Genomic DNA, 10671 nt, shown 5'->3' on the forward strand with positions numbered 1-10671 from the left:
AGGTCTTTGGAAAAATTATCAAGGGCCACGTATGTGAGAGCCCTGCAGGGGAAGTGACGTTGAGGGGTAACCAACATGGGTTCATGCCAGGCCGATTCTGCCTGACTAACCTGGTCTCTTTCTATGACCAGGTAACAAAGAGCTGAGATGTGAAGGAGGAAGTCGATGTCATCTTCTTGGACTTCCAGAAGGCCTTCGACACAGTGTCCCACCCAATTCTGGTGGGCAAGCTGAGGGACTGCAGCATTAACAAATGCACAGTCACATGGGCGGCAAACTGGCTCCAGGGGCACACCCAGAGGGTGGTGGTGGACAGGTCAATGTCAACCTGGGAGGGTGTGGGCAACGGAGTCCCCCAGGGCTCGGTCCTTGGGCCGGTGCTGTTCAATATCTTCATTAGCGACCTGGACGAGGGTGTGGAGAGCACCATGTTCAAGTTCACTGATGACACCAAGCTGTGGGGTAAAGTGAATACACTGGCAGCAGGGACCGCATCCAGCCAGACCTGAATAGGTTAGAGAAATGGGCAGATCTGAACAGGATGCGGTTCAACAAGGAAAAGTGCAGGGTGCTGCACCTGGGGAGAGGGAGCCAGCATTATGGTTATAGGTTAGGGGCTGACCCTCTCAGCAGCCCAGAGGCAGAGAGGGATCTTGGAGTCAGGATTGACTCCAGGATGAATATGAGTTGCCAATGCGACGAAGCAAGAGGCAGAGCCAACCGCACCCTGTCATACATCAACAGGGGCATCACTAACAGGTCCAGACAGGTCTTGCTCCCCTTCTATGCAGCGCTAGTCAGGCCGCAGCTGGAGTACTGTGTCCAGTTCTGGGTGCCGCACTTCAAGAGGGACGTGGAGAACCTGGAGAGGGTCCAAAGGAGGGCCACTCGTATGGTTGAGGGCCTCCGTGCCCAGCCCTATGAGAAGAAGCTGAGGGACCTGAATCTCTTCAGTCTCCGCAAGAGGAGACTGAGGGGGGATCTTGTGGCTGCCTACAACCTTATCAGGGGCCACCAGCAGGGACTCCGGGAAAGTCTGTTCATCAGGGCCCCCTTTGGAGTCACCAGGAACAATGGCCACAAGCTGGGAGAGGATAGGTTTAGGTTAGCTATTAGGAAGAACTGCTTCACTGTAAGGGTGGCCAGAGCCTGGAATAGGCTTCCCAGAGAGGTGGTGCTCTCACTTTCCCTGGAGATCTTCAAGAGGAAACTGGATAGGCACCTGGCTGGGATCTTCTGACCCCTCCCACCTCCAGTGCTCCTTCCTGCCCATGGCAGGGGGTCGGACTAGATGATCTGTCTAGGTCCCTTCTGACTCATTGATTCTATGATTCTATGATTCTAGAGTGTGGCTCCAGCTGGCCAGGCTCCAGTTTTGGGTAGCACAAACTGCTGCCACATGCCCCACCCCGCTTTTTTTAGGCATGGGGTTTTTTTACAGTGGGATCTCCTGGTGTCAAAAAACCCTGCCACACTGCTAATTAGCAATGCAGGGAATGCCTGCATGTGTGGCACGTGTGGTATGTGGTGCTGCAGTGCCGCATACTACACGTGCATGCCTGTCTGGACATGCTCTATCAGTCTTTCCTAGTTAATTATGGGAAAACTTGTCTGTCCTTCTAGACACATAGGAAGAACTGTGGAGAGGCAATTGAGTGATTTTAGCCAATACCCTTAGTCCCCAGGTAGCTCAGGGTAGAAGTACTGCCCTTTTTTAAGGGGTTTAGTACATGGATAGGAGGAGAATGAGGAGCAAAGCCCAAGTAGAGTTTGATTTGCCTTTGTGTTGAAATATAACCTGTAAAATGTGAAATCTCTAGCCCAGCAGAAGATATAAATCCGGATGTTTTGTCTACTTTTGAATTTTCACTAGGAAAAGGCTCATATCATAGACCCTTGGATCTCAGACTAGATTTCAGATACCTGTTTTTGTGATTAAGGGACCTTGTGCATTGATTTGGGGTTCTTCCTGATTTTTGTATGTTATTACTTCTATTGAAACCTTGCCTATACAGTTGGAGTTCATCTACACAAGATGCTTTGTTATGCATTAGACTAACCATTAAACTAATATGTCAAAGTGCTTGTGTAGATGCTGACCGGGAGCAAATTGCTTCTGGTCAGCCTAGGCACCTGGGGACCATGGAGGTGGGATGCTGCCTACCAGCCACATAGAGATCAGGATCCATCACAATCTCCACGTGGCTGGGAGACCTGTCTTGGTTGCTGGTCAACTGCCTGCCATCCACATAGAGTACAGGACCTATCCCAATCTCCAAGTGGCTGGGAGAGCTGTCCCAGCTGGGCAAGATGCTACCTCCCAGACACATGGAGATCAGGACTTGTCCCAATTTCCATGGGGCAGGGAGGCAACTGCCCAGCAGCCAGAACAGCTCTCCCTGCCCCATGGAGGACGGGTCCCAATCTCCACATGGCTGGCAGCCAGGACGTCTCCCCCACCCTATACTAATCAGAACCAGACCCCGTGCCTCCTGCCAGCCCACAGCTGGTGGATCCTGGAGCTCCTTCTGGCTGCTGCAGAAGAACAGAGAAAGGAAGGAGCAGCCCTCTACTGAACTACTTCCATAGGGAGCAGTTTTACTCCCAAAAGGTACATGTTCAGATGTGTGCAGGGGTGCAATTTAATGCACCTGAATTTTCTGCACAGCTTCTTGTTCCCTTGTTTTGAATGGGGTGCCTTATCACTAGTTAATATAATTTGCTTTAGTGCCTGAGATAAAATATGTGTGCCACTACTGCTAAACCCGAGGTTCAGAATTATTGAGGCAGGTCCAAAAATGCAGGTTCTTTTTTATTTTGTGTATATATGTAGTTGTTGTTTTTAGGGGCATGGAGGTGTCATCACTTTCCAGGTTCTCCCCACAGCTATTAGGACTAGAACTTTTATTAATGAAACCTGAGTTTCTTCTATGACTCCAGGTGCCAAGGCTTTAAGAAAATCTTTTAATAGATTGTAAGGCTGGAAGGGACCTTGGAAGATCATTGGGTCCAGCCCCTTGCACCAAGCAGGAAAGATAACTGGGAGTCAGGTGATCCCAGCAACGTGACTGTCTAGTCTCCTCTTGAGTACCCTCTAGACAGACATTTCCTTAGCAAGACTTACAATATAATCACAAGACTTTATGACACTGCTACCCTACTCCTATTATTATTTTTTATACTTGAATCCTAATATGCAGATGATTTAGACTGAGGTTCAGCTTTATTGAGGGGGCATATGAAATCATCACACAAGCCCAATGTCACTTTACACATCAGGAGGCTTTAAAAAGCAGTGTTTCACTGACGGGAATTGTTACCTCATTAAAGAGATGCTACAGGTCTCCTCCTGCTTCATCTGTTCTTGACTTTGCCCTTACTTGCTGCATCTTGTTTAAATGAAATGTTGCTGGTTGAAGTTCAGCAAAACTTCTTATTTAGCAGAGTTAGTTGGAGATTATAATTAATTCCCATGTCAGTTTTCATGAATCCTGATGGTTTGATGCTGTCCTGCAGTAACACTCATTGTGTCATTGTCTTTAATTTCTCTGACAGGCACAGAACGCCCCATGGTAAGTCACTCTCTAATGGAAAAAAAATAATAGCTTGGAACTAGAGGAAAGCTCTCTGTCCTCTTCAGTCATCAGCACACCCCTCGTATGCATCTGAAATCAATCAGTGTTAGTCTCATGCCTTGGCTGGGCATCTGCTGCTAGTCATAGCAGTATCATTTACACAAGCTCAAAGGACGTTCTGCAGGGTATAAAATATGTGAAATTTACTTGGCAATTGGTTTGAGATGCTGAACTATTTCACACAGCTCTCTGCAACAGCCACTGTTGTGTTGGCTTGGAGTGTAAGGACAGACTGTTTAAAATATCCATGGGTTTGTTTTTCTTAGGTTTATAATGGTGGTAATAACTTTGTCCTTACAGACTGAAGCTTTCCTAAGCCTGCTGGAAGAATATATCTGATTACCAGTTTTCTGGGACACTCATTCAGGTGAAAAGACATTTTAAACTTTTCTATGGTTTCATGGGGGAGTTCTCATTAAGATCTAGATTATCTTGATGAAATCACAATAGTTTGCTATCCTTTTCTCCCCCCTTTCCCCTCCCCCCATGGTTCACTTGTTGCCCTAACTCATCTTTTAGTTGTTTTGTTGTGTTCCCCAGTAAGTCAAATGACATTTTATCCACTTCTCTAAAACCCTTTGCAAAAATAATAAACAACCTCATAAGAAACAACTTGACCACTTCTGTGATTACTTAGCTCTGAATTTAAGCTCAGCAATATTACATCTGTTTACTAAATAATTAGAGGTTGTTCTAACTATTGTTAGTCCATGATAGAAAAATAATTATGCAAAATCAGAATCTATTTATGCAACATTAAATTCCAGAAACATAAAAAGCTGTAATGAGACCTTTGGAGGTCATCTAGTCTACTCCCCAGTTCAAGGCAGCAGCATCCCCGATTAAACAATTCCAGAAAAATATTTGTCTAGCATGTACTTAAACATTTCTGGTGGTAAAGATTCCTCAAGCTCTGTTCCAGTATTTCTTATTTAGAAAATTCTTCCGAATAGCCTAAGTTCTAATTGTGCTAACCTGAGATTTCCCTAATAGAAATACAGTTGTTTCTATTCTGCCATTAAGTTAAATTTCATTAACTTGCAGAAAATGCAAGGTGTAACTCCTTGTACTTCCACAGAATCAGTATAGAGAGGTAGTCTTTCTGTACATTTATGGAAGTCTAAGCTACTTCTATTATGCCTTGAACATCATTAGTTTGTTTTTACCTGCATAACCTTTATTACCTGTGATTTACATAGAAAGCAGAACAAAGCTTCATTTTTAAGATTCTATGCTGAGTTTACACTGATGATAGGTGAGTGACAAGAGGACCAAAACAACTTAAAAAGTGACTAGAACTCAAGATAAACAACATCTCATTCTAGTTTTGTTTGGTAAGTGCCTACCCAAATAGCAAGTCCTTATAGCACTTCTGAAGGGCTCCAGTTAGCCCCAGGAAAGCACTTTTGCCACATGGACTTGGAGTACCAATGAAATTTATGGGAGCTTGTTTTTGTATGACTTTAGGGATTGCAATGGGATACAGGGGAGAAGGCAGTCCCTTAGGTACATAAGACCCAGACCATTTAATTTTGTTAATTTCTTTTTTTCTAACTTTATTTTTTTTCTAATATGCCAGGCAGAGCCATGAAAACCCCATGTTTAGGTAACACGAAGAAAAGGTTTGTTGAAGAGACTTCTCATTTTACCCCTGATTAATAAAAATAAATGAGAATATGGAGCAGTCAACAGTTTTACATAGGGCAGAGTTCCCGGTGGGTATAAATTGAACATCTAGGAAAAGAAGCATTGACACTAATTCTTAATTCAGTGGAGACCAAGATTTTCTCCTCCGTCTTCAAGATATTGGAGATAACTAATAAACAGTGCAGATGTTGCCTTATTTTTAGGTTTTATTATTTCCAGGGAAGTCTTTAAGTCATAATTCAGAACCTGCCTTTTCATTTAAAGTCAGCACATAAAATAGTTTGTTGAAGATGTGGAAAATGGCTGTGATTCTGATTGAATGTTCTTGAGATTCATGCCTCTAGACATGTTAAAAGTCTGAGAAGTTGGCATGATGTGACTCTTCATAATATTCAGCATTGCTAAGAAAGTTTGTCATTTAGATGAAAAATACCTGAGACTGGAGTACTTAAAAATACAATAGAAAGTCTGGACGTTATATCATAAAATCCGAAGATAACAACAAAGTCATCTCACGTCTCTTCAAGTGAAAGTGGTGGAAGGATGGGCGTGGAAAAGTACCAATTCCAAAACTGTAAATTACTGTATGATGTCCAGGCCAGGAGGGTTATTGGTGGGGGGCACATGGGAAAAATGTTCTCACCAAGCTATGATTAAGATTTCTTCCTAAACCACGAAGGTAAAGTAGTGTGACTATGCTGATACAGGATGACATTCACCCCATTCCAAGACATTACTGAAGCCCCAATTATGCCTTTAATTAAAGTTAGAGTGAAAATTAATTAATATTAAAGAATCAGTTTGCTTAGTATACTGTGATTTACACTTCTCAGAAGAAAACTCTTTTGGGGACTTAAGCAGTACATCTGGAGTATTTTGGGAACACCTATTCTTGAATAATTCCAGTTGCAGGTGTACCCTTCTGAAATAAGAGTGCCTTTTCCTGTTTACCTTAGTTGACTTGGAAGATTTTTTCTTGAGGGGAAAATGATCCTCTCATGATGATCATCTAATACCTTTCAAAGGCTTAATGATATTACGTTTCATAAATTAGATTGTCTGCTTGTGTTTAGAGTCAGTCAGTGCCCTTGTTTTTGTTTGTTTAATTGCTTTGATCCAGAGCTGTGAATTACGGACAAAGGTCCAGAGGGTCTATTAAACCATGTATTTAGAGTATTTTCTGCAGGCATTTGTCTTCTAATTAATACACATTTAGGATATACCCAGCATACTGTTGTAAGTAAACACCACTATTAAACTACTCATTTTAAAGATATTTAATGTGTAGTAGCTGGGGTTAAAAAAATCTCTTTGGATAAGCACAGGGGCCAAAAAACTTCTTTCATTACCTGCCCATTACAGTTAATGAGGCGATAGAAAGAAGCCCTTGAATAGTCTTTCCTGGCTATAACTTCAGCTGCATAATCTATATTTATGTTTTGGAATTTGTAAATGGAGACCACAGAATAACTACTGCCTTTGACATTTTCCCATTGGAGGGTAATTTAACTCACCCAAACGGATGATGTAGTTCAGACTGACAACCTTACGCAAAGCACTGTAGCCAGAAAAGCAAATGAAATAATGAATCTATGAAACTTTTATGTCAATCACTGCCTATATAAGAATTTGCATGGTGAATTTAAATATAAATTTCTAACTAGTAAAAATGGTATTTATAGATAAAACACTCAATGACACCTTTTAGAATTTCCTGCAGGAGCTGACCTTGAAGTTCCTTATCTTTCTCTGATAATTTCAATGGTTGAAATGAATGTGTAGGGGAAAGGGTAGAAGAAAAGGACGCTGGTTCAGATCCAAATTGATCTTGTGGGTATTTAAACAGGACAGGTAGAATTAGGTACCAGATTGATCTCACTCCAACAGACGTAAATGAGAGGATCCATGTATCCATGCCTAAGCATGGATCCATGTATCCATTAGGCCTGTGCGAAGCAGCTACTATTCACTTGGGATTCGGATTCGGATGGTTCAAGGAACACTGACTTGATTTGTTGATTCAAATCACTGTCCTGAATTGATTCAGCGGAATCTGATTTGGAGATTCAGCCACAGCCAAATTGGCCAAATCTTCAAACCGGCTCCATCCCCCACACACTCTCAATGGCTGCCCCACCGCTCTCCCAACTCCTGGCTCTTTAAAAAAAGCCCCAACTCACTGGCTGCTGCCAGGTGGGGGGGCAATCCCGCTGCCCCCCATGGCCCCACACTGTATGGGGGGCTCTGCATGAGCCCCCAGAAGCCCTGAGGCTGCTGCGGCAGCTGATGTGTGGGGGCTTTTTTTTTAAAGGGCTGGGAGCTGGGGTGGGCAGGGCAGCCATGGGGTGGGGGAGCTGGGAGAGTACACAGGGGTCAGGGGGTTCATGGAGGAGCCCCCCATGCAGTGTGGGACAGTGAGGGACAGCAGAGATCACCCCCTCACCTGGCAGAAGCTGGTGAATGGGTGCTTATTTTTAAAGAGCTGGGAGCTGGCCATGTGAGGGGGGGCTGGGAGAGCTATGGCGGGGGGCTGGGAGAGCAGGTGGGGGTTGGGGGCACTCAGGGGGGCTGGGGAAGCAGACGGTAGATGGGGCATGGTAGGGATCCCCCCCCGGTTCCCTCCCCCATTCTCCAGCCCCACCTCCCAAGCCCCCTATTTACCAACATGGAGTCCAGGTCCAGCTCCCTGCTGCAGCGAGTGGGGACTGCCTGAATTGCCAAAGCTCTCCGAATCTTTTCTGAATTGATTTGGAGAGCTTTGAATCAATTTGGACCTTTTAATTGGTCTCCTGATTCGATTTGGATTCGGAGATTCAGCCACCAAATCAGGCCAAATCTCTTCTGTGTCAAATCAGCACCCAAAGCTTCACACAGCCCTAGTGTCCATCTATCCATGCCTAAGCACCTAAGATTCAACAACTGTCTCCATTTTGGCCTAAGAAGATGCTATGAGTCCTGGCTGTGCCTACTGTGCAAGGTCAGCAGCAATCCAGATAGACTGCCTAGGCATCTAACTCCTGCCTAAGCTCCACTGTGATCCAGATTAGTGCTGGGAGGTTCCTAAAGTCTGCCTAAACCCCAATTCCTTAGGAAGCCACAGATCCCAGTGAGGAGGCCACCCCTTGCTGGGTTCTGGTCCCACCTGATATGATCATTTCTGTTTTCAACCAGAGCCTGCCTAATAATGTCAAGAACAGCCCAATGAATGGAGACCAGAACCACAAGGGCATTAGACAAAACATGGTTATGAAACAGTGTTCAAAAGACAACGTGGAAGGGTCTTATGCTTTACACTGAACTCAAGGCTACATTCTTTCGGTGCTTTTCCTGTGTGCACTCTGGACACTGAGATTATTGATAGATATACCTGATGTGCAGCCTGAATCAGAAATCTGAGCTCTTTGGAGGAGTTAGAGTTCATAACCCCTTTGTCTAGCCTAGTCAGCTGTAAATTACTCCCTGGCCATCACACAAGCTTGCTGGATTGCCCTGAGGAAGCACCCGGATCTCCTCATTTACAGTATAGGGATACCAGGTGCCTAACTGTGGATGTGGATGACTTTCCTCTGGCAAGGCACCTAAATAAATAGAAATACATAGAAATGTACTGCATTGCCTAAGTAGAGGCACCTAAAAGGTTGATCAAGGTCTAGTTCCCTGTTAACATATTTTACATCTTCTGTTAAAGTTTTCTTGTTTAATGGGGATATTGCATTTGTCAGTGCTGGTGTTTGAATGGCCTGCTGGAATATAATACCACTCAGAAGAGTTTGATAAATTAATAGAATATGTCCTAACTTGTTCTTATATCAAAACGAAATCAGGTAATAATGTTTTACTGAAGCAGTCCATTAAAAGAAAATCACTGCGCTTAAGCCATTGAGACCAGTTTGCACAAACTTGTGAGTAGGAGTGTGTTCATGGGCGACTGCTGCCTCCTAAGTTGAGGGGACGCTTGCCCCCTGTTCCACTTAGAAAGTGGGCTTTTAAATCTAGTGCCCCAAGAATTGACACACTTGGTTGATCGATAGCAGAAAGGCTTTAATAACAATACCACAAGCAAGCTTATAAAATCAAAAGACAGAAAAAAAGACTCTTTCACAAAATAAGATGAGTTACTCCACAAAGTCCTAGTACATATTTAGCAGCAGTAGTGTTTTCTCACCAATGCTAGTGAAGGAAGCTGGTCTAGTCTTGTGGCTTTCGCCAAGCAGGATCTGTTGCTGCTTAAGCTGGGTGCAAGGTAGTGTGATCTCTCTCTCTCTTCTTCTCCCAGAGTGAACACTTCACTGGCAAATTCTGTTACTTCTTATACTGTTTAATCGTGTAACTTCAAAGCATTTTTTCTTGATAGTTGGCCGATTAGAGTCTAAACAAACAGGGAGGAAAAGGTGTTGATCATCATATCATAACTATCAATTGCCTGGCTCCTGTTCTTGCATTGTCTAGGTGTAAAACTTGTGCACCTCTGCAGACCATGTAAATGTAGGTCAGTTTACAGGTGATGGACCTAAGCAGTCAGACAGGTTAATTAGAGGCATCACCAAACCTGTCTTGGGGTATTTTTATATCAATGGGGCACATTTGCAGTAGCTTGTACAGGTGATGGTTTGGTTTTCATACTCCAGACATACACTGAATGTTTCAGACATTTTTAATACCCCATACCTTAGGTTGTTTCCTGAAAGAAGTGTTTGTCACATACAGGACATCTTTTCTGTATCTTTTACAAGTTTCTCTTGAGATGCATATTTCGTCTTTTGTTTCCTTTAGCTGCTAGGTCAATTGAAATGCATATGTAGCTTTCTTGCCTTTACTGGCTTCTGAGACACACACACGATGAGCATGTCAGTTTTCTGTTGACCATTTTCTTGATATGAGATAATCTAGTACAGAGAATAAAACCAGTTGGGGTTGCTCTATTGTGTATGGTCCCAGCTGCCCCTTTGCATTTTTGTGCAAGATGCACTGTTATTTTAATTTGGTCACAAAAACTTTTTGTGTAGGCTTGGCTTAGTTGTTGCTGTATTCACCATCAACACCCCCCCACCCCCCATGGCCACTCAGCAACTGGGAAAAGGAGGTCCCTCCCGTGGCTGATCACATCAACCTGGAAGTGCCAGGGGCGTGCCCAGCCCTTCTCATAGTGTCCCCACTCCCTGGCCGGCACTCTCAGGGGGGCACCAGCCCTCCTGCCTGTCCCCCCTGCCTGTCACCTAGGCGGGGAACACTGGCGGTCAGGGGGTGCACCAGCACTCTTGGGGGGGTGCACGTACACCCCTGTGCACCCCCTGCATGTCACCACCGTGTTTTTCCCCAGAGGTTTTCAAAAAGTTTTTACTCGGTTGGCTTTTGATATGTCGCCCACCATACTGTCTCAGGCTTTGGA

Source organism: Crocodylus siamensis, chromosome 11 (genome assembly GCF_052110815.1).
Source record: "Crocodylus siamensis isolate JL-2025a chromosome 11, ASM5211081v1, whole genome shotgun sequence".
Classification (NCBI taxonomy): domain Eukaryota; kingdom Metazoa; phylum Chordata; order Crocodylia; family Crocodylidae; genus Crocodylus; species Crocodylus siamensis.